At 44.5% G+C, this 21,848-nt stretch overlaps 1 protein-coding gene and 1 long non-coding RNA gene across 21 annotated transcripts in view; one reads left to right on the top strand and one right to left on the bottom strand.

Annotated features, from left to right (window-relative positions):
• RESF1 (retroelement silencing factor 1) overlaps nt 1-21,848 on the bottom strand; it is a 44,326-nt gene extending 22,478 nt beyond the window's left edge. For 4 of the 20 annotated variants that reach the window (XM_084809425.1, XM_084809426.1, XM_084809438.1 and 1 more), the window contains exon 1: nt 17,202-21,848. The gene's annotated coding sequence lies outside the window, so the exon portion shown is untranslated. The other 16 variants (XM_084809423.1, XM_084809436.1, XM_084809429.1 and 13 more) reach the window with 11 other exon arrangements.
• The window catches only part of LOC146339449 (uncharacterized), a 23,056-nt gene continuing 17,336 nt past the window's right edge, over nt 16,129-21,848 (top strand). Inside the window, exon 1 of the long non-coding RNA XR_014784253.1 lies at nt 16,129-16,373. This is a non-coding gene — a long non-coding RNA (uncharacterized LOC146339449). The remainder of the gene's footprint in view (nt 16,374-21,848) is intronic.

Below are 21,848 nucleotides of genomic sequence, written 5' to 3'. Positions count from 1 at the left end.
CCTGACTTTGGCCAATAAAGTCTCTGAAGGATTTGTACTCCAGAACAGAATCGTGGTTCATTTCTATGACAGGCGCCAAAATACCTCAAAGCAGGTCTGAGGACTATAGTCTTTGCCAAATCATTGTCATTTGTCTCAGAAAATTCTTCTTCTCCCTATAGGTTCTATTCTGTGTAGCATCCTGAAATTTCCTTAACACATAAACAATTTTTTTGGTATCATATATCACTAAGAATTTCAATTAGCAAATTATAATCCAGAGAAACTCAAGATATACCCAAATCTTAATACATTTACAAATGATATCCAAATGATATCAACTCAGATTATGGATGAATTATGTATAGATTTAGCTAAGAAGCCAATCTTGTTTCCCAAGTGGCAATCTTGTGAGAAGACCAACAAACATCATCACATAGCATTGGATGATAGAATTTACATGTTGTATGCCCTGGCCGTGGGCTTCCAAAATTTAGGGGTACCGAGAAAGTGATAAGTCAGGTCCAGGTTTGTTTACAAGGAGATTTTTATTGAGCGCACAGGCATACCCAATGATTGGATCAGACAAGGCTCTGAACCAAGAACTGTGCTGCAAGATGACTTTTATATCATACATGTTGTTCAGGCATAGCAGTGAAGTAATATGACCGGTACAAGCATTAATCATGTGTGTTAGAGTTTATCTACAACTTCCCAGCATAGCCTAGCAGTGCTTGATAACATGTTTGGCAGAAGCAAGACTATCATAATTTTCTCAGCATAGACACCTGTAGCTTAAGATAAACATAGCTTTACTTTCTGGCACATCCTAGGCTCTGATAAGATAAACAGTACCAGAGCTTGTTAGCTCTGGAATGTGCTGAGGGGGTACTACACCGGCTTTTCACTCATCTTATGAGCCAGGAAGCCCAACTGCAAGGAATGGCAACTAATAAGCAAAAGCAGAGAGCATTACGGATCTCTAAGCATCTCTAGAACCACTATTAGCTTGCTTACAGGCCTGGGGGCCTACATATGTCTTCACCAGATACTAAAGCCTTTTAAAAGGCACACATCACAAAATGATCTGAAAAGTTTCAAGAGTGCCTTGGTATACTTGGTATCAATACATAATAGCATCCATTAAAGAGTAGATACTTTTTCTGTGCTAACAGATGTGTTACCTAGTACCTAGGCTTCTTGCCTTTAACATCTCCATAGATGTACAGTGACAAGTGATCTTATTAGTATGCAAACTATCCATTTTCACTACCCATTATCACTTCCTACCCATTCTAATTTTAAACTCCGTATTTTCTGTTTAAGCAAGAGATACAATTCTATAGCATAGCCATAACTATAACATCTGCCTGACATTTTTGTTCTTTTGAAGTTACCAAAGCTAAACTAAACCACAAGATAAAACAGTCATCATAACAGCCAAACACTACAACAGTCTGCAGCTGCTGATTCCCCCTTCCTATTTAATAGCAGCAATGTTCATGTATGAAATTGCCGGTCTAGATTTCTATTTCTCTCCACAGTGATAATTGCGACCATACTGATGTATGTCATGTTATTATTAACTCTTAGGTAGTCAGCTGCTATCTTTTCTAAGCATACTTACTCTTGGTGCTCTATTTTAAGACTCAGGTTTTAGGTCCTAAAGGGCAGCTCTTAAACTAAAGTTTAGGAATAGGCCCCATCCCAAGTTGAGAGTTCACCTTTACATTTAGTTTTTAAAAAAATACAGAACTTAAGTCTAAAAAGTGCACACTGAGCCAGGCTCAGTGACTCAGCCCCTTGCATTCCCAGGGGAGCTCAAACCACAACCTTTCCTTAACCACCTACGCATGGTTTACTGTGCCCTCCAACTACCACTAACTATTGTTCTCTCCCCTGATTAGAAATCTGTTTCCAGGAGGCTCAATTAACCTAGATTTCCATTCACTTGAAACTAGTGAAAACCAGTAATTAAGCCACACCCTCCCTTGCTTTTCAAATGAGACCCTCTAACCTGATTGGCTGTATCAGCAGTTGGAGAAAGCTAGCTAGAGCTATATAAGGTAGGCTTGAGAGGGAGCCCAGCTCACCAGAGTGCAAGGAGCCTGTGACAAAGCATCAACGTAATAAGGTTGTTTTTTTTTAGCATAGAAGCAAGTTAAGCACCCATACAAGCTTAGCAACAGGGCAAGGAGGCCAGGGCAGTCGACTCTTCCCTGCCTTCTCCTAGTAAATGACTTTGTTTTCCAAGTAAACAAACCCAGTAACAAAAAAGCACTTATGCAGGTGGAAAGCCAGCAAAGGTGTGCGGGCTATCCAGTGTATCGCACTGAGTGCCACAGGTATGAGTATCTGCTAGCTAGCCAGAAGTCATGGGAGTGTGCTTGATGTAATGAGCCCTTGCCTCTCAGGGAACAAGTATGTTTCCTTGAAGTCAAACTTGCTGACCTGGTGAAGCTGAGAGAGCTACAGAGGTTGGTGGACAAGACTTTCAGGGACCTAATAGTGGTATCCCAATCCCTGAGTGACTGTTCCTCCACTGTCATGGAGAATGGGGGTCTTGGGGAAGAAGGGAAATGATCCCTTAGAAGGGACCCAACCCTTGGAAGACAAACAAATATCCTTTCATGCCAAGGATGTGCCTCCAGGGGGTGGGGTGGTGGTGGACTTGTGGTAGTGGGAGATTTGGTCATTGGACACATAGACCACTGGGTTTGTGATGGGCGTGTAGACCGCATGGTAAATTGCCTGCCTTGTGCAAAGATTGTGGATATCATGCACCATCTCCTGTGGTCAACAGTCCACCTGGTTTGCAGTTAACTTTTTTTGTGACCGTGTGAAAGAATGCACTTTAATGGGCTTGTTTTCCTCTTCCTTCCCCATTCTTTTTTCCTTTTGCATCATATCCAAGTAAGCCATTATTTTAAAACTATAAATCATATTGAGTGCTTTGGCAAAAAGGCAATATATACGTGTAGTACATTTTAAAGAGTGGATCTAACTTGAAGTTTTTGGGAGGGCAGGTTTAAATTAGTGCTGTGCTGAAAATTTCTCACACATTTTTTGACCATTCTCATTCAATTTGATAGAAGATAAATTGCTTTTGAAATGAAATACAATGAAGAAATTTTGGAGAAATTCTCATGGGTTCGGGTCGAGTTTCCTTACTTAGGAGGTGGTCGAGCAGTGAACGCAAGTGTTCCATTTCATTGTACAATCATCTCTCTGGCAGCCTGTAGCCTCTTCAGCTTCCTACCCTTCAATTAAAGCCTAGTTTAAGGCACCATGAGGTAATTCCTCCCATAGGGTTTTTTCAGATCAGGACATGCAGGCAGCATGGGAGGCTAGCTGTGATTAGGTATGCTCAAAAACACCACAAAATAACCTATAAATCATCCTGAATAAAGCAGAACAGTGGAAGGGAATGGGAGAATGGGGAGAGAAAACTTCCAGGAAACTGGGGAACAGATTTTGGCAGAGCACTAGCTCCACTTCATCCCTGGAGCTAGACAGATCATGGTCCCCATCTGCATTGTGGTGGATGCAAACTGTGGTCCAGCCTGCCAAGACCATTTATGCTGTTGCAGCACGAAAAAACTAGAAACCCTTACAGCTTCTTTTTTCGTGCTACAAGCCCTGGCAATGGGGAGCCGTGGGCTTGTAAGAATTAAGAATTTCTCCTCCCCCTGGAAAAATTCAGCGAAATTGTTTCCCAAATTTCTCTGTCCATAAGTAAGGTGGAGAATTTCAAAAGGCCATTTGTGCATGGCTCTACTTTAAATGCGTAGATACACAGCAGAACTTCCAATGTATTTATTTTTAGCATGTCGCTTGAGCACAATTTCTATGTAACTTGAAGGATGTGAATATTGACTCACAATAGCAGGTATGTTGCTGGCATACGTTTGTATTGTAAAAGAGGTGGCAGAGCCCAGAGTACCTGGGAGAGAAATACAAATGTTGTTATTGGTCCAGAACATGCTGTTGGTGGCTCATGTGACCACAAATAATGGCTGGTACAACATGGAATAGTTTTTTCTGTTACAACTTCTATTATCTGTTGAATAGTATTGGGGATAAGATGGAACCATGCAGCACCCCACAAGCCAAAGGCCACGGAACAAAAATCAGCCAATACTACTTTCTGAAACGAACCATCTAGGAAGGACCACAATCACTTTAGTAATGTACCTCATAAGCACAGGCCAGACAGACAGGATAGGATCATACCATGGTTAATGGTATCAAGTCACTAAGAGGTCATCCACCAGAGCAACCAAGGTTGTTTCCATCCAAATGCAGAACAGAACCAAGACTACAACCGATCTAGATAATCAATTTCCTCCAAAACCACCTGGAGCAGATAGGCCTTGACCCTCTCCAACAGCTTACTCAGAAAGGGCAGGTTAGAGACCAGAAATAGTTCTTATGTAGCAGCCATGTTGGGGGTCAGACTAAGTGGTCTCATGTTCTTGCTGAGCTAGCATAGTTTGGCAGGAACAGCAATGTAGAGACTTCCCCTGTCAGCAAGCCGAATTGCACAACGCAGTCATGATTTTGCCTTTTTGCTTACTGCAAGACTGTATCCTTGTTCTCAAGATAGAATGTCCTATGGCCCATTTCCTGTACTATAAACAACTGTACCAACTGTAAAACCACAGGAGAGGGAGTGGGAGAAAGGGTCGCTTGTGTGTCATCATCTCTATAAAAGTAATGTGTGGCTATGCCTCGGGGCTTCTGGCTCTTTGGAAGTGATTCCAGCCTTAAGCCCGCGCGTTAAATAAAGAAGTACTCATTTTCCTTCACTCCGTGGTCTCTCTGACTCTGATTTCTGCTACATAAATGGTGCCGTGACTCGGATGTGGCAGGCTCTCAGACAGAGAGGTGGCAGTTGCCTGCTCTTGATCGTCGCACCGGGAGGGAGAGCTCGGCGCATGCCTCCCTTTCTTGGCGCCACCGACCTTTTTGTCGGGTAAACGGGAGGGAGCCTGCGCCGGGATCGCCCAAACGGCAGCGAGCAGCAAGAGAACCTTGGGAAGCGGAGGAAGGAACTTGAGCCCTGCCTGTATTACAGCTGGAATTGAGGTGAAACCCACATTGGAAGCCTTCAGGAGTAAGGCAAGTACAGAGTAAAAGTGGGCCCCGCCTTTAGGGAGAAAGGCCACTGGGCAGAAAAAAAGAGGGCCCCGCCTTATGAAGAAGGTCAGTGTTGGTATACATATACGAAAAGAACCTACTCCTTGCAGGTAGAAGGGGGGCCTGATCACACCCCCGAGCGGGCGCCAGTACTCAGCAGGAAGCTGAGGAAGCCGCTTTCCGCTCTAGTGAAAAGTGGGAAAAGTGGGTGGCAGGGACATATGAATGCAGTGGAGAGATTGATGATGGTGTGAGTGGCTACTGCGGTTTCTGATGCATACCGTTGACCGTCCGGGTGCCCAGGCCAGTAGCAAAGTGTGTGGTGTGAAATTCCTTTTGTGTCGGCCAGTGAGACCCCTTACTCACTGACCAATCCCCTTTCCCTCCTTTTGTCTGTCTTTATCTTAGGAGAGAGGCTATGGGAGGTGGGGGAAGCAAGACTTGCACCCCCTTGAGATGTATGTTAAAAAAAAAAAAGGAAAAAGATTTTTTTTAAAGGATTCAGAATAGAGAGAGGGAATAGCAAAAAAGCTCAAGGTCGAGCTGAGAGAAAAAAAAGAACAAGATCTGAGGCTGTTAATCAGAGAAATGTTGCAAGACAGCCTGGCTTTTGACAAAGCGTGGGAGTGTGAGGCTGAAGAAGTAACTGTTAGCCTAGTGCGCCAGGGCAGCAGGAGAATTGCCCACAACGTTCTGAGTTGTGCAACATCATCACCTCGCCTAATTGAGATGAAATCCCTAAGAAATGGAAACTGAAAATGAAGACCCAGAAGATGAAGGCGCAAAATGAAATAAAGGTGAAGAATCAGCCCCCAGGGCACAGGCTAGACCCCTCTTCGAGTGGAAAGTGTGCCATGCCCATAGGACGGTCCCAAGGCAGAATGAAGCGGAGAGACCATGATGAAGATCTCTGTCAAGGTAGCCGTGTTTAGCTTTGAACTGTCCTAGAATTTCATAGAGCCTGTAGACCATCAGCTATATGATTTCTGAAGAGCGTAACCATTAAGCTTTTGCCGTGGGATTCCCTGCAATGAAGAAATCTCACTGATTTGAGTGTCCAGTGTTAAACTGCCTGAGTGTGTGTGCTGAAGAGATCGAGAAACCAGACAGCATGTTCCTGGCCAAGCCAAAATTACGCTACTACCATGCTCCTGGAAGCTGCAATAAACTGTGTAAGCTGGGAGACCCAACCTGATTGAGAAGATGATATTGGAGTAACTGTCTTGAAAAACAGTGAAATCTGTGTAGCTGGCTGGCTGATGCTGTCAGTGATGTTACAACTTTAAATTAAGACTGTTTTCCTATTTGGGACCCCAGCGAAGAAAGCTAACCTGAGTTATTTGTTGCCCGTGCCAAAGCAAAGATTTGGCTGCCCTGTTCCTCATCGTGTCCTGTTTTAAGCTTGGGACTTACAAATACAAACAAACTGGGAAGCTTGCCTTTGAAGTCCTGCAAATCACCCCACCGCCTCCCCGAAGAAGATTAATGGCTGCCTGAAAAAAATGCAAGTATAAGGCGATGCCCATCACCCCCCCAGTGTCCTGAGTTTCAGCACTTCGCTTTCGTGTACCAGATTAAAGGAAAGAGAAAAAAGAGTAAATTTTTAAAATGTCAAAGTCTGTATGAGCTTATCTCCGTCAGGTTCTCAGAGCCAGGGGGAGTCACCCAACTCCCTAGCTGGTCTGACCTTGGCAGGCAGAGAAGCTAGAAAAGATGTCTGTGAGAACCTGACGGAAGTAAAATAAAATTTACAGAGGAGTTGCCCAGGTTAAAGTGTCACGGCTAGAGAGCTGAGCTGTGCCGCTGTTTAGACAGAGGCCTTGCTAAAAAGTTAAAGGCCCTTGTCTGTCAGAAGGGGTGTAGGGCCACACTTCTTTTTTAAACTGATGCAAAAGTGGGGAGCCTTTGCTGGAAACATCTCATCTTCATTGCCCAGAGCCTTCTCTGTTTGGCTCCATCATCTGGGCTTCTTAGACACTCTGCACGTGGACTAAAATTTTGAACTGTCAAATACTTTCCATGGACAGTGCTGTGAAGCTTTTCATAAACTTGAACTCGCATTGCTGTAGACAGTGTGTCTGTGTTTGTAGTCAGCTCAGTGTACAGCAGGCTAAGTTTGATCTATAATTTTTAGATTTCCTTCTGCCAGAACTCATGCAGCATAGAGTTGCCGATGCAAAAATGGTGACCTAAAACTCTTTGCGTGTGTGAGTATGCCCGTCCCTTGATTTTAATGGGCCCTGAGCTTTCAGCCAGAAGAGCAGTATAATTGCTGGATCTGCTCCATCATGCCTTACCCATGCAAAAAGTGTTTTCCATTCATTGTGTTAAATTGCAAAAAAAAGTTTATTGTGTATATTTTATGATTTCTTAGATATCATAAAATATATGTGATATTTGCAGATGTTTTTACTGTTAGTTGCAACTCCAAATGATACTGAGTGTGGTTCCCAATGGTTGACAAGTAGAAAAAGACAGAGAAATCGAAAAAGTGGCAGACAGATAGAGAAGAAAAAAAAAGAAGAAAAAGGAGGCAAGAAGCAAAGAGAGAAAACATTTATAAAGAAAAAGCGTGGCCATAGTTGCCCCAGGGTAAATTGGAAGCAGCTGATTATGCCTAGAGCTTATTACCAGTGTATAAAGTAGCCACAATAATGTAATAGTTCTTTAAGATGAGGAAATGTAAGTAGAAGGAGAAGAACACCCTATCCCAAATGTGCGTCATTGGGACTAGTGTAGGGCAGAAAAGTTTAAGTAAGTGAGTTTAACTTGCAAAAAGACAAGGCTGGTGCATAGAGCGGAAAGTTTGAAACATGATCTGCAATACAGGCAGATCAGCAAAAGAGAGAAAAAGCAAGAGAGGGAGAGAGGTTTCTCTCTCCCAACACACAAGCGGGGCTAAAGCGCCTCACCCAGTATCAAACCCTGCTGTTAGAAGCCATGAGAGCAAGTATGAAAAAGTCAGTTAATATAACCAAAGTGTCTAAAGTGCTGCAAGGTGCCACCGAAGCCCCCAGAGCATACTTGGAGCGTCTTTTAAATGCCTATCGCCAGTATGCCCCCCTCGACCCAGAGGCCCGAGAAAACATAGACGAAGAAATGAAAAAGACCCGGCAGAGGCAGAAGATTCTTAAGAAAAAACCAGTGTGCCCAGTGCGGACAAGATGGACATTGGTGGCGTAAATGCCCAAATGAAATAAATCAAATACATGAAAGAGAAAACCAAAGGGGCCAGAACGGGCGAGGGAGGAGACAGCTTAGTTAGCAACCAAACTGGAAAGCAGGGGTCTATAACAATGTATAAAGAAGCCCCCTTCATTAAAGTGGCTAAAGCCAAAAGTCTTAAATAAGACAGACCGGGCCCCCTTAATCTCAGCCCCGGGAAGCCCCTACTCACTGCCACTGTGAGGGGCCATGACATTGACTTCATAATTGACACTGGAGCAGCATCAAGAGCGAGCAAACGTTAGCCTTAAACAAGAAGTCCAAACACTGGGCAAAGTTCTTCAAGCCCAGCGTCGCTTTGTCTTAGAAAATAAGCCCCAATTCCCATTACAGAGATTCATCCTTTCCAACCAGGAGATAAAGTATGAGTTAAAGAGGGAAAAATGACCCTTTGACTCCCAGATGGAGAGGACCAAAAACTGTTATACTTTCCACCCCCACAGCTATGAACTCGTGTACATTAAACACGAGTCAAGAGAGCGAAAGGAGGGGAATGGACGGTAAACAGACATCCTAAAAATCCTTTAAAAATCATTCTGAAAAGGCAGTAAGAAGACTCAGGCTAGACCTTACTGTGGGCACACCTGGAGACTGTCCACCCAGCGTACGGTCAGACCTGCACCTGGAGAATTGAAGAAGGGGACTAGACCCTGCTGCAGCTAGCCAGGTGAATAGCTGCCCGGCGTACGGTCAGATCCGAAAGAAGATCAAACATGCGTGTTGTAGTGTTAGTAGTGTTGTATTGTGTTTCCCTAATAAGATGTAAAAAAGGGGGGCCTGCCCCTGGAGAAGGTAGTTTGTCCCAGCAATTTGCTGATAATTACTGGCTTCACTTAGCTAACATCACTGGGATAAAGTATTTTTGTTTACCAAAAGATATACCTGCAAACAGGCTTATTAGCATGTCTAATACCTGTCTGTAACCATCCTGAAAGAATTCAAAAAGATACCATGTTAAGAGTTTATAGTGTAAGTTTAACTTACTCCCAAAATGCTGATTGGGGTGTGGTTGCAAAGATCCTACCCCCTACAGAATTTACGCACCCCCATTGTTGCTGGAACAAATGCTACGTGTGCGCAAATGCCCAATTGTCAAAAATCTTCCAGAAAATGTAAAGCCATCCCTGGTCCCCCCCTTCCACTGTAATGAAATTCAAAATATATCTTTTAATGAGGCCCACATACTTTTGCCTCATGGATAGTTTTAGACATGTAGTTCCCGCACTTGGTCATTTATTCCTGCCAACTTGTCCGATAACCAACCATGTTGCCTCAGTCGCCTAGTGCCATTCCTTCCCCCGTGGCCTAAAAAAATCCGTCAACGGCAGCCTCAAGCACTGCAACTGACTGAAGATTGTAATAGCCATGTGCAGCTATACTCTGACTTGGAAAAATTGGCCTTAGCGACGTCACTAGTTGGTGTTCCAGGTTTAGCCTTGGCTGATGGTCTGAAAATCAACCGGTTAGCGTGCAGCTTGGCCAAAAGTATAAATGCCACCTCACGAGCATTGTCATTATTAAATAAAGAAGTTGTGTGATCTAAGAGGTGTGGTTCTAGAAAACAGAGCTGGTATAGATTACCTCTTCCTTCTTCATCATTTGGGTTGTGAGACACACCAAAAGCTCTGTTGCTTTAACTTAACTGATAATGGCAATGCTGTAGATGAACAGATCAACAAACTGCACCGAATAGTCGCTGACATCAAAATAGAGCAACATAATTGGCTCGACTGGTTGACCTCTTGGCTTCCAGATCTCAGCTGGCTCAAAGCATTATTTGTTCTGATTTTACCAGTAGCGGTGGTAGGGGTACTGTTATGCCTCTGCATCCCCTGGTTTATGCGTTGCTTAAACAATCTGTTTATTGCCTCAGCCACAAAAACAGCCGCCCGCTATGCTTTAATAGCTCAACAAGATATTAAATAAGAAAGTTGCCATAAAAATCCTGTGTTATGCCTTGCCAACCGAGATGTCTACTTGTGTAATGAAATGCTATAATTGTAATAAAATTATGCATTTAAGGGGGGAATGTAGCAGCCATGTCGGGGGTCAGACTAAGTGGTCTCATGTTCTTGCTGAGCTAGCATAGTTTGGCAGGAACAGCAATGTAGAGACTTCCCCTGTCAGCAAGCCGAATTGCACAACACAGTCATGATTTTGCCTTTTTGCTTACTGCAAGACTGTATCCTTGTTCTCAAGATAGAATGTCCTATGGCCCATTTCCTGTACTATAAACAACTGTACCAACTGTAAAACCACAGGAGAGGGAGTGGGAGAAAGGGTCGCTTGTGTGTCATCATCTCTATAAAAGTAATGTGTGGCTATGCCTCAGGGCTTCTGGCTCTTTGGAAGTGATTCCAGCCTTAAGCCCGCGCGTTAAATAAAGAAGTACTCATTTTCCTTCACTCCGTGGTCTCTCTGACTCTGATTTCTGCTACACTTAAAAGTCCTGAGGTCTAAATTTGGTTTCTTTAGTAAGGATTGCAGTACTGATTCTTTAAGGACAGCAGGAACTATATCTCTGGACGCATTTACTACTTCTGAAGTCTGGGTCTTCAAATCGGCTTTGAATACTTTTAGTAACCATGACGGGCCAGGATCCAGCAGGTGGGAGGTCTCAAACTTCCAAATAGCCTGTCCACATCCTCTACTTTGTAGGATACTAGCCTTTCATATTTAGCTAGATCATGGAGCAGCATGTAACATATCCCATTTCATATTCTAGGAGCAAAGTGTCACCAAGGAATTGTACATTTACAACATTCCTGATATTAACACACAGAATTTTTAGATAGAGGATGCAGAGATCAGACATATCTTTTTATCTTTTACTTTAAAATCTCAAACAGTTTTTACATTTCATGATATAAGAGCATTAGGGATACAAAATGGCTGAAAACAAAACTTAATTTAAAACATTCTAAATTCAGTTCTAGGAGCATTGCCTTTAAAGATTAAAGCATCTTACCCAATGATATTTCTGAGCTGGAAACAAAATGGAGTAGTGAAGTCAATGAGGACTAGTGCCATTGTCCACCTGAGGACAGATGTTGCATCCTGTGAGAATCGATGTATGGTTCTGAAGTTCCTATATTTTGCCTCTTATATTTAAATGATTCCTTGTTAGCAGTGCTTACATGATAATTCTCCAAATGGACATTTAGAGCAGGCCTTCTTAACAATGTGATATTTTTCCAATATTCCCAACTATGATTTGGGGTAATAAATTTACTTCATATCTTGTCCACCTGGAAATACATGAAGATCTTTCACAACCCATAATAGCTGTATTTACCTATTTTATATGATTTTATCCATGGATAAGGCACTTGTTGAAAGCATCCTAATTTGATTACTGCTTATTTTGGAAAAAGGAAACCCTGCCTTCTTGGAGAGTAGCAGAACTCCCAGAGGAGTTTGCTTGTTTTGAGATATATTAACCTCACCAATAAGTTAACATCCTTGTCTCTATTTCTCCCACATCTAATTTGAGCTGAATCCTTAGCAAGAGTCACAGTGCTTCCCACAACTGCTAGACAGTGTAATATCAAATTTATACCCATGCACACGCGCACACACACACCACTCATAGAATGGTAACAAGAGTGTAGGATACGTATAGTAAAGGAACTTAGATTTAAGGCACAGGTCATAGGTTATAAAAGCCTACTACATGACTATAGCTTAGCAATAGCAAAAGTCAGATCAATAAATGATGTTGCTATATGTGCAGCAGGTCGCCTAGAAAGTTAAAAAGAGGAACCCAGCTAGATACAAAACAGGAAATGAATCAATGATGTGGTTAGAACACAGTACAAGAAAACAAGAAATGGTGTGTTAATTTGTCGGATTTCAGTGGAAAACCAATGGTTACTGGGACATTTTGGATAAAAAATTGAAGTGAAGGGGGAGATGTAGGCAGATGGGAATAGGCAGAAATAAAACATATGCAATGACCAATCACTGATTTAAACAAACATAATCATGTCTGGCAGTTGGTTAAAAGTTTATTAAAAGGAGAGAAGGGTGGGGTCACTTCTGACACCCGGGTTTTGTTCCCGATGTTTGAGATCCTGGGACAGGGGTCATTACTGCTACCTGTTGCAATTTCAAGAAATACCGTAAGAGCTCGCTTCTATTTCTCTGAGTGTGTGTGTGCACACATGAGCGTGAGCATGACATTAAAAGTTTGTGTGTATTTTCTCTTCAATTCAAAGAAGAGGCAGCAAATCAAGGACCAGGGTTTTCCCTGCAGGGTGGGGTTTGCAGGACTCATCTGAAGCAGAGTCTGAGTGTTGGAAGTACCACCAGTTGTAATAAATTAATATAGCTAAAATAAAAGTTCCTATAACAGGACTGATGAGCCAGGTCACAACTCTCTGCACAACAGGAATGCTTTCTAGAGGCACAATGGACTATTGAGGCTTGCACAAGATATGGGAATATTTTCCAAAACAATCTCTTAATTACAGAAGAGATACGCTTGACAATCCCTGATTTTGCCTTCTACATTTTAGTCACATACTATACCTATAAATATCTGTACAACAAGCCAGGTGTCACTGGTATATTGACTTATTTTCGCTTCCTTTTACCACAAAAACACTGGTTGCCTAGTACCAATTGGCATAATATGCAATCAACAATGCTTCAATTGCAAATTTTCCCAGAGGGAACTACCAAATAATTGCAGATCTTGCAGTTGTTTCAACGAAAGCACAAGATATAAGATAAATAGCTAAATCCAGATGGGAGGGAGGACACAAGTCCCTAGACAATGGAAGAGGAAGAAGGGCCCAGTATTGATGGAGCACGTCCTTTGGTTAATTAGGAGTGCAGAGCAGGGATTTCTTTTGAATCTTGCATTGCTGTTGGGCTCCCAAATGACAGCAGTAGAGGAAGATGCACTTTATCATCTTTACCTAGTGAGGCTGTGGAGAGAGACTGCTATAACATAGCCTACATGGGTCAGTCCTTGAAAAATGTTCAGCATCACCCAGCATGGTATTTCACCTATTCCCAGGGCAAGGGCACAGTATTAGGCATTACTAAAGACAAACTGGCTGCCTGTTTGAACTGTTTCCAGAAGCTAAGATACTGCTTTCAACCTACTGATTCATATACTGCCTGGGCACTACATGTCTCCCTATTTAAACTTGCCAATGCACTACATTTTCCACAGGGAGGCTGCACCTTGAAGGACATCATGGCAAGGGGGAAACCAACCTGGCCACATACATCAGCCAAAGAAGGAACAGCTGCAGGGAGTTTCACTCTTCTCCTGCCAGAAAGAACACCCATAAGAACTTTGGAACTAGGAACTGGTGCCAGAGTTTTGCTTTTTTCCCCCTCTTCCTTCCCAATCCCTTTTGAGTTGTGTCTTTTAGATTGTAAACCTGTGGGCAGGGACTGTCTTTGCAAGCTACTCTGGGATACTTTTTTTGGCTGCGGAGGGGTAAAAATACTGTAAATAAATTAAATTGTGGGTCATTTTTAATTGTTTTATACTCTGAAATGAATCACCTTGGAAAAACCAATCTAGAAAGGTTGGAATTAATATATGAATAACTTGACCTGCAAAGCCATGACGTACTTCATTCAATACTGAAGTGTAGCCATTTCATTTTATTCCAGAGTATACACAGCATTTTCTTTCTTGCTGAATGAGGTTCCAACCATGTTTCATATTTCACTATTACTTGCTCTCCAATCCACTCTTTTAAGCCTACAGTGGTATCTAGATTGTCATGCAAATGCAAAACTTCAAAGATCATTCTAACACTGCTAAATAGTAGGTTTCAGGATAGCTGTTATACAGGAAAGCGGATAACAAGTACTCACCATTCTTCACATTCGTTTATATAAAAGGTGGTGGCATTCCTTGGCTCACTATAGCAACTTCTGCAAGTAACTGTATAGCACCTAGCTGTTCAGGCACTTTATGATGTACTGAATAGAGAGGATGGAATAGGATCTAAGACAAGGGCATCGAACCTCTTTCAGCCTGAGGACCAAAGCTGGGGGGGGGGGGGGACATTTCAGTGGTGGATAGGGCTGCAAGCAAAAGGGGCAGGGCCAAAAACACTAGGGTATTTTAGCCTAAAGCTCTTACTGCCACTAATTAAGCCCTGGGACATACATTTCAACCATTTAGAATGGGGAAAAACCTAGCAAAAAGCCAGAAACTACCAAACTGTAGTTGGTGGTTGGGGAAAAGAAACTCCCTGGAGGGCTGGATTTGGTCCATGGGCCTGAGGTTCAATACCCCGGTCTACAAATATAGTCCTTTTGACATTCCTATCTATGTAGATACTATGATAACTATTAGCTGAAGGCTGCAATCATATGCACACTAGGGAGTAAGTCCCAGTGAAATCAGGACATATTTCCAAATAAACATGCATAGGACTGTGCTGCACATCCGCAATTTTATACATGCTAACTTGGGCTTAAGCTCCACTGAACACAGTGGCGCTTACTTCCAAACAAGCATGCATAGGACTGGGCTGAAGATAAGCAAAACACACATAGGTTAGATTTATAATCTAAATCTGGTTTAGGTCTTTGAGCAGCAAAAATTGTTCCTCCCCCCCATTTGCAAATACAAAGTTACAAGGTCAATCTCTATTTTTTTCACTTTTCAAAATTAATTTCCTTGTAGCCTATTACTTTCCTGCACCCTAGTTCATAAGTGGATGGGAAAAATCACTCAAGAGGGGCGTGTTATGCAACATGAAATAAGAGTAATCTCTTTTAGAAAACAGCAAGACATAATGCTGATGTTAAAGATTTTTAAACACACTTTTTTTGGTAACAAAAGAAAACGGCCATGAGCAATAGGATTTCAGACTGCTATAGATTTGCTTTTGATTCATAAAAGCTTTTACCATCATCAAGAAATAAGGCCTCACTAAGATGGTCAAAAGGTCACATCTGTGACAAGTGATACAATCAGGTCACCAGAGTAATACCAACAGTAACTCAACAGAAGGTAGGAATTTTTTTGCTAGAGTTTTGGTTACTTTTGATTCCCCCACTCTGGAAGCCTCTGAACTTCCAAGACAATTTTATTTTTGCAGTCAGAGAAAATGGTTATGAAAGCATAGAGAGATAGCCATGTTAGCCCTTAAAGAGAACCCTAAGGGAAAGTATGAAAGGGGGAGAGGGGAGCCTAGCTACAATTATCCTCAACCTCGTAACTGCAGAAGTACAAAGGCAGATCTTTCATATGTATGTATATAGAAAGAGATTGAAGGTTAATGATTGTTAAGATACATAAGGACCCTTCCATAACAGGCCAAAAGCTTATATAGTCCAGCATTCTGTTTCCCACAATGACCAACAACATGCCTTTAGAAAGCCCACAGGAAAGCTCTTCCAACAGGGCTTTATGGCAGCCTTCCCCAACCTAGGGCCCTCCAGATGTGTTGGACTACAATGTCCAGCATGGTTAGCTGCAGGATGCTGGGAGTTGTAGCCCAACACATCTGGAGAGCGCCAGGTTGGTTAAGGCTGCCATGAGGATTATTTAAATAGGGAAGGGCTGGGAGGACAAGAGTAGGATGTCAGCGTTTTAAGAACTAAATAAAAATGATACTCACGGGCCCACTATCCTAGCCAGAAGTAAAATCCCAGCGTCACATCGTCTCCTTCCATTAGGCCCCAGTGGTCCTCTAGATCAATGCCGAGCTTTACTCCCCCCACCAACAGACAGCGCCAGTGGACCCCTCGCACTGTGTCACAATGCCCCGCAACGAGTCCCCTTCCACGGCTATATGCAGGAGGGAGACGAGGAGAGAAAAAGAAAGAAGGCGCCAGTTAGGACGACCTCCTCCCATCGCTGAAAGCACCAGAGAGAACACAGAACAGTCGGCGGACCCAGCGGCTGGGCGGCGGCGGCAGCAGCAGGCGCCCCGCAGTCCCGTCCCGCGAGGAGGAAGACGCGGGCAGCAGAGATGCTTCCTCGTCAGGCGCCGGAAGGAATGAAAACACAGGCAGAAAGGAAGCAAAGGCGAAGCGGGTGAAAAGCTGCTTGTTGCCTCCTTCACTCGGGTGGCGCCTTCTCTCTTTCACACACACACACACACACACACGGCCTACACGAGGGACGGCAGGTCCCCACGGGGAGGTTCACGGAGAGGACTTTGGAATTCGCCGCAGCAGCGACAACAGGAAAAAAAGAGGGCTCCAGGATCTGCTCAGACGCCCCTCTCCGCGCTGCGAGTGGGGAGGAAGAGGGCGCTTTCTCCGCTCGCCATTTTGAACCCACATACTTTTAACTTGCCTCCTCTCCCCTCTCCCCCCACCCCCGCCGGCACTTTTTCTCACTCTCCGCCCGCCTCTTGCTGCCCCGCGCCGCTCCCAAGGCGGAGAGCCCCAGCGACGGCGAGGCGAGGCGCGGCAGGCCGCACCAATCGCCTCAGGCGCCAGCTTTCTCCGGGAACCGACGGGCGCTCTTCCCGCCGCGCCTTGGGAAGGAAGCGAGCAACAATACTAACTTTAAAGCCGCACAAACAACCCCCTGAAGAGCATCGGCGCTCAAAAGGCAGCTCGCTCTCCTTCGCGTCGCTCTTTGGAGTCGGGGAGGCTAGCGGGGTCGCCCACCCGAGCGAGGCTAGGAGCCGGCGAAGCGCCGAGGGCGCTGGAGAGCGGGGGGGAAGACGCGCGCGCTCGCTCGCCTCCCCGCTTCGCCGCAATAATGCCTCCGCTTTACCTCCGCGGCTGAAGGAGACCCGAGCCATTCGCGCCTTCCTTCAGCGTCGCTCCCCTTTCTCTCCCCCACCCCCCATATTTCACCTGGAACCGCCCACGAAGGGGGGGAGGGGAGAAAAACATGGGGATGGAGAGAAAAACCTCACCTCCCTGAGGAGACCAAGCAAGCTGTGCTCCGGCCTACGCCGCCCTGGCTCGGTAACGCGCTCTCGTAGCGCTCCCTGCCGCCGCTCTAACCGCGCTTCTGCTTTTCAGGGAAGCGTCTGCCGTTGGCAAATGCGCACGGTTGAAATCCGCCAATTTGCGGCTAACACATCATGCATATGTACTACTTCATGCAAGAAAATAATCTGATTTGCTGCACCAGATTGATAAAAGTTCATGCGACAGTGTCCACCGAAGCGTATGCCAGAAAAATTCGGTTAGTCTTTGGGATGCCACAAGACTGTTGTTTTTTGCTGCAACAGACTTAAGACAGCGGCCCCGCTGGAAACAGTGTGCTTTATTTATTTCATTTCATTACCGCCCAATAGCCAAAGCTCTCTGGATGGTTCACAACAGTCAACAAGATAAAATACAGGATAAAAATTTAAAAAAAAAAACAATTTAAACAGTTACACAAGAAGCAAGTGAGGGCAAAACAAACCCAACAAAACCAAAAGTAAGTCCTGTGCCACCTTTAAAACCTAACCGATTCAGGCTGCGATCCCATGCACGCTTACCTGGGAGTCAGTCCCATTTAACACAATGGGGCTTACTTCTGAGGAGACACTATAGGCTTGCAGTGTCTGTTGGAATCCTATACAAATCTGGGAGTAAGCCCCAAAGAATTCAATGGGATTTACTTTGAGTAGATATGCATAAGATTGTGCTGTTAGTGTGGCATTAATACTTGTTTTTATCCATTTCTTTCTTTTAAACAAAACTATCCCACTCAAGATTTTTCAAGGTGAAAAATTTAGGGAGAGTAAAATATAGTTATGTAGCTTGTTGGACTACTCCAGTAGCTATGACCATTATGAGTCAGAGTAAGGGCAAGAATCCAATTTGAAAAGAAAAGTAGTTTGATTTATCAACAAAGGATGACAAGATGCCACTCTCTGTTATTCTTCATACACATGGTTCTTTGGCTTCAGAGCTTCTTCATCTTCATACACTTTCCTCCTGGAGCAGCCTTCATTAACCCGGTGCTTTCTGGATGTTTTGGGCTTCAGCTCCCATCAGCCACAGCCAGTATAGCCAGTGATCAGGAATCCCAGGAGTTGTAGTCCAAAACATCTGGAAGACACCAAGTCGGGGAAGGCTAGCATAGAGGCTGCCTCTAGAGATATATAAGGTGTATGGCTGTCAGAGCTGGACTATAAGGAAGGCTGAGTACCAAAGAATTGATGCTTTCAAACTGTGGTGCTGGAGAAGACTCTTAGGAGTCCCCTGGACTGCAAGGAGGTCAAATCAGTCCATCCTAAAGGAAATCAACCCTGACTGCTCATTGGAAGGACAGATACTGAAACTGAAGCTCAAATATTTTGGCCACCTAATGCGAAGAGAAAACTCCCTGGAAAAGACCCTGATGCTGGGAAAGATTGAAGGCAAATGGAGAAGGGGACGGCAGAGGATGAGATGGCTAGATAGCATCACCGATGCAATGAATATGAACTTGAGCACACTCTGGGAGAGAGCGGAGGACAGGAAGAGCTGGCGTGCTATGGTCCATGGGGTCACGAAGAGTCGGACATGACTTAACGACTGAACAACAACACACACCAATGTTCTGTTTCACTATAACACAAATGACGTTAAAATCAAAGTTTTATGACACTGTAACGGAATGAAACTGCCCAGTCATTCTGTGTTTGTTCTGAGTTATAAAGTGGTTGCTTTCTGTTTAGGCATTGGGTTATTTAGAGGAAGGCTCAAAAGGCCAGAGAAGGTGCAGTCGGCTCATCCAGAGGTGTCTCTGGCACTACAAAACCATTGCTTGTCTGCCGTAAACTACAAGAGGAATTGCAATTGACAACCCACACTTCAGGGTGCTTTGTGTGAGTGCACTCATCTCGGTCAACATGGGCAAGAAATAGTCAAATGGGCTGTGTTGTCCCCTCCCCTTTCCCCCCTTCATAGTCACCACACACTCCCTTCTTAAATTTTGAAGCAGCCTTCTCAGTAATCATGTTTATGATGGGCTGTAAGGAACTGCTTGTTTTTTTTTTCCTCAGAGAAGAGCGACTTTTGAGATCTGGATTGGGGGGGGGGAGGTGGTAGTGGTGGGCATAGAAAAAGTGTAGGATTTGACTAACCACTGGTGGGTGACACTGCTACTTATCTACTTTCCCTTGGCCTAGATAGCTTCTGCATTATGGCCATAGCCAGAAAAACTGGCAGAGATTAACATAGGCTGGGCACATGGCCCCTAGAGTGCATCTTAGGTGCCTCTGAACTATTTGTCTGACCACTGGATTGCTCATTCTTGGTGGAGGTTGGCTCCTCAGACAGGATTGAACTGTTGGCAAGTTCACTGAGGTGTGATTTCTCTGGGCAACTAGTTGCACCCTGGAAGCAGTTACTGTGCACTCACTTTCTAGAGCAAGGTGGGAAACTTTGTATGGTGGTGCTGTGCTCAGTGGCTTTGATATTGTTGCTAAGGTTGAGAGCCGGTGTGGCATATTGGCTAGAGTGTTGGACTAGGAGTTGGGAGACCTGGGTTCTAGTCCCCACTTGTCATGGAAGCTCACTGGGTGACTTTGGGCCAGTCACAGACTCAGCCCAGCCTACCTCACAGGGTTGTTGTTGTGGGGATAAAATGGAGGGGAGGAGGATTATGTACACCACCTTGGGTTCCTTAACGAGGAAAAAAGGTGGGATATAAACGTAATAAATAAAGTTGCAGAGGATGACACACAAGTTCTTGAAGCTGGTAGCTTTGGTAGAGAGGGGGACCTCTAAGATAGTCCAGGAATAAGTGAGGGTGCCTTGATGGTGATTGGCTCTCTCTGGCTTAGTGCATTGTCTCACCTTGAGGTGCTCACCAAGCTGGATGCCACAACCTGCCTTGTCTCCCGGGCATGACATCCCTCCTGTCCAACAGGATGGTTACCAGCTTACTGGAGAATGGCATTGTCGATGGCTCCATTCCAGACAGTGGCAGCTGGTGCCCATTAGGGGTGGGGGAGCAGAAGGCAGGACAGATGCTCAATATTCTACTTTGTTAGGGGACTGCTGGAGAAGACCATGTGTGGCACTTGAAGCAAATGTACATGGTTGTAGAGGGATCTCTGCCATAAGTGGGTGAGGGACAAGCAGAGGGACACAGCCCCATTTGCCCCAAATATAGAGCCGCCTCAGTTTATTGTGGTGGTGATCTCCTTCAATGTCTTCTTCAACCCATTCATCTTCTCCCTGCACTGAGCAGGGATGATGGTACCCCACAGAAATCCAGGCAAAGATGCCTTTGTTTCTAAAAGTGCTCTGCAGACACTGCTGAGCCTCTGATCTGGTCCAGACATTGACGAAGACCCCCACCTCTTCACAGGACCAGAACTTGGCCAGCATACAGTGGGACCTGGTCTGCCAGGATTCCTGTGAGGTTGGGAAAGCACCCATGATGGCTGTGTGAGTCTCCTTGGAGATGGTCACAAAGGATCTCAATATCTGTGAGTCTTGGGTGTCCTTCTTGCCCAGAAATGGGTCCAGGGACATCGATGATTCTCCAAAAATGGTGTGAGGTTACCAGTTCTGTTCCTTAGGTGAGGCAAATTCTTCATGGACAGTGTTATCTACCCCAAACTTAGCTGCTAGTGATCTCAGTGATGCTTAGTTGGGTGGGGTGAGGTAGTGCTCTGAGTGTGCTTTGACAAAGCACTCTAAAGTTTAGGGCTCATGTGATGGTGCACTCACTGGTACTTCCAGAGGTCAAAAGTGCTTGATCTCTGGTGATTGAGGTGGTCGTGGAAGCACTTAGCAGAAGGAGGAGATCTGTGATGGGCCACTTTGATAGAGAGGCAGGTTAAGGAGAAAAGCACATGGAAACAGTGAGTTATGTCTCCTGTGTCACTTCTTGATCAAAGAATTGATAATTGGCAGGTGGTGCTTCTGTGCAGGTTCCCAGAAAGTTCACCAGATAGATGGAAGCATCCCAAGTGGGAGGGCAAACATGAGCGTTAACCATTGTGCAGCCCAATTATCTACACCTGTGTTGGTGTTGTATGTAACTGGATTCCTGGAACAGATAACTGAGCTGTGCTTGTTACATGCATTTCAGCACAGAGGCTTTCTGCTCAGAAGATGCTCTCTGCTCAGAAGATGGCCCTTGAAAACTCCCACTGCACTGTCAGCAGCAGCTGTAGGATTCAGCTATATGCCAAGACAGGGAGGGGAACACAGGAGACCAGGCAGAGTTTGGCAAGAAGGCTATGGGGGGTGAGAGGGAATCAGCAAGAACGAGGCAGAGTGGTGAGTGGTTTAGATGACATGCAGTAACAGCTCTATCTGGCATTGTTCAGGAAGTCTCCCTAAACCTCCAGAGAGGCTTTATAAAAGGGCACAGAGGGTTGCAGAGGGAGGAGTGAACAGGAAAATATCCTGCAAATGTTTTTAAGTTAGCTGAGGATCCAAGTTATTGCACATTTGTCACAAGATATTGTGGTAAATATGGGCTTGATGCACCCAAGCCCTAGTTTTCCTGCTCTCAGCACCACAGAGTTAAAAGTCTATCTGTATCTTTATGGGATTAAAGGAAAATTAAATGTTTATCTATTTAAAAAAAAGTGGAAGACAACAGAAGAAGCCAATGTGGC

The sequence above is a fragment of the Heloderma suspectum genome, chromosome 7 (assembly GCF_057233095.1).
Source record: "Heloderma suspectum isolate Gila_16-S chromosome 7, 16-S_ref, whole genome shotgun sequence".
NCBI classification, from domain to species: Eukaryota; Metazoa; Chordata; class Lepidosauria; order Squamata; family Helodermatidae; genus Heloderma; species Heloderma suspectum.
Note: the sequence above shows the minus strand (reverse complement) of the source record. Positions and strands in the feature narration are given on the sequence as shown.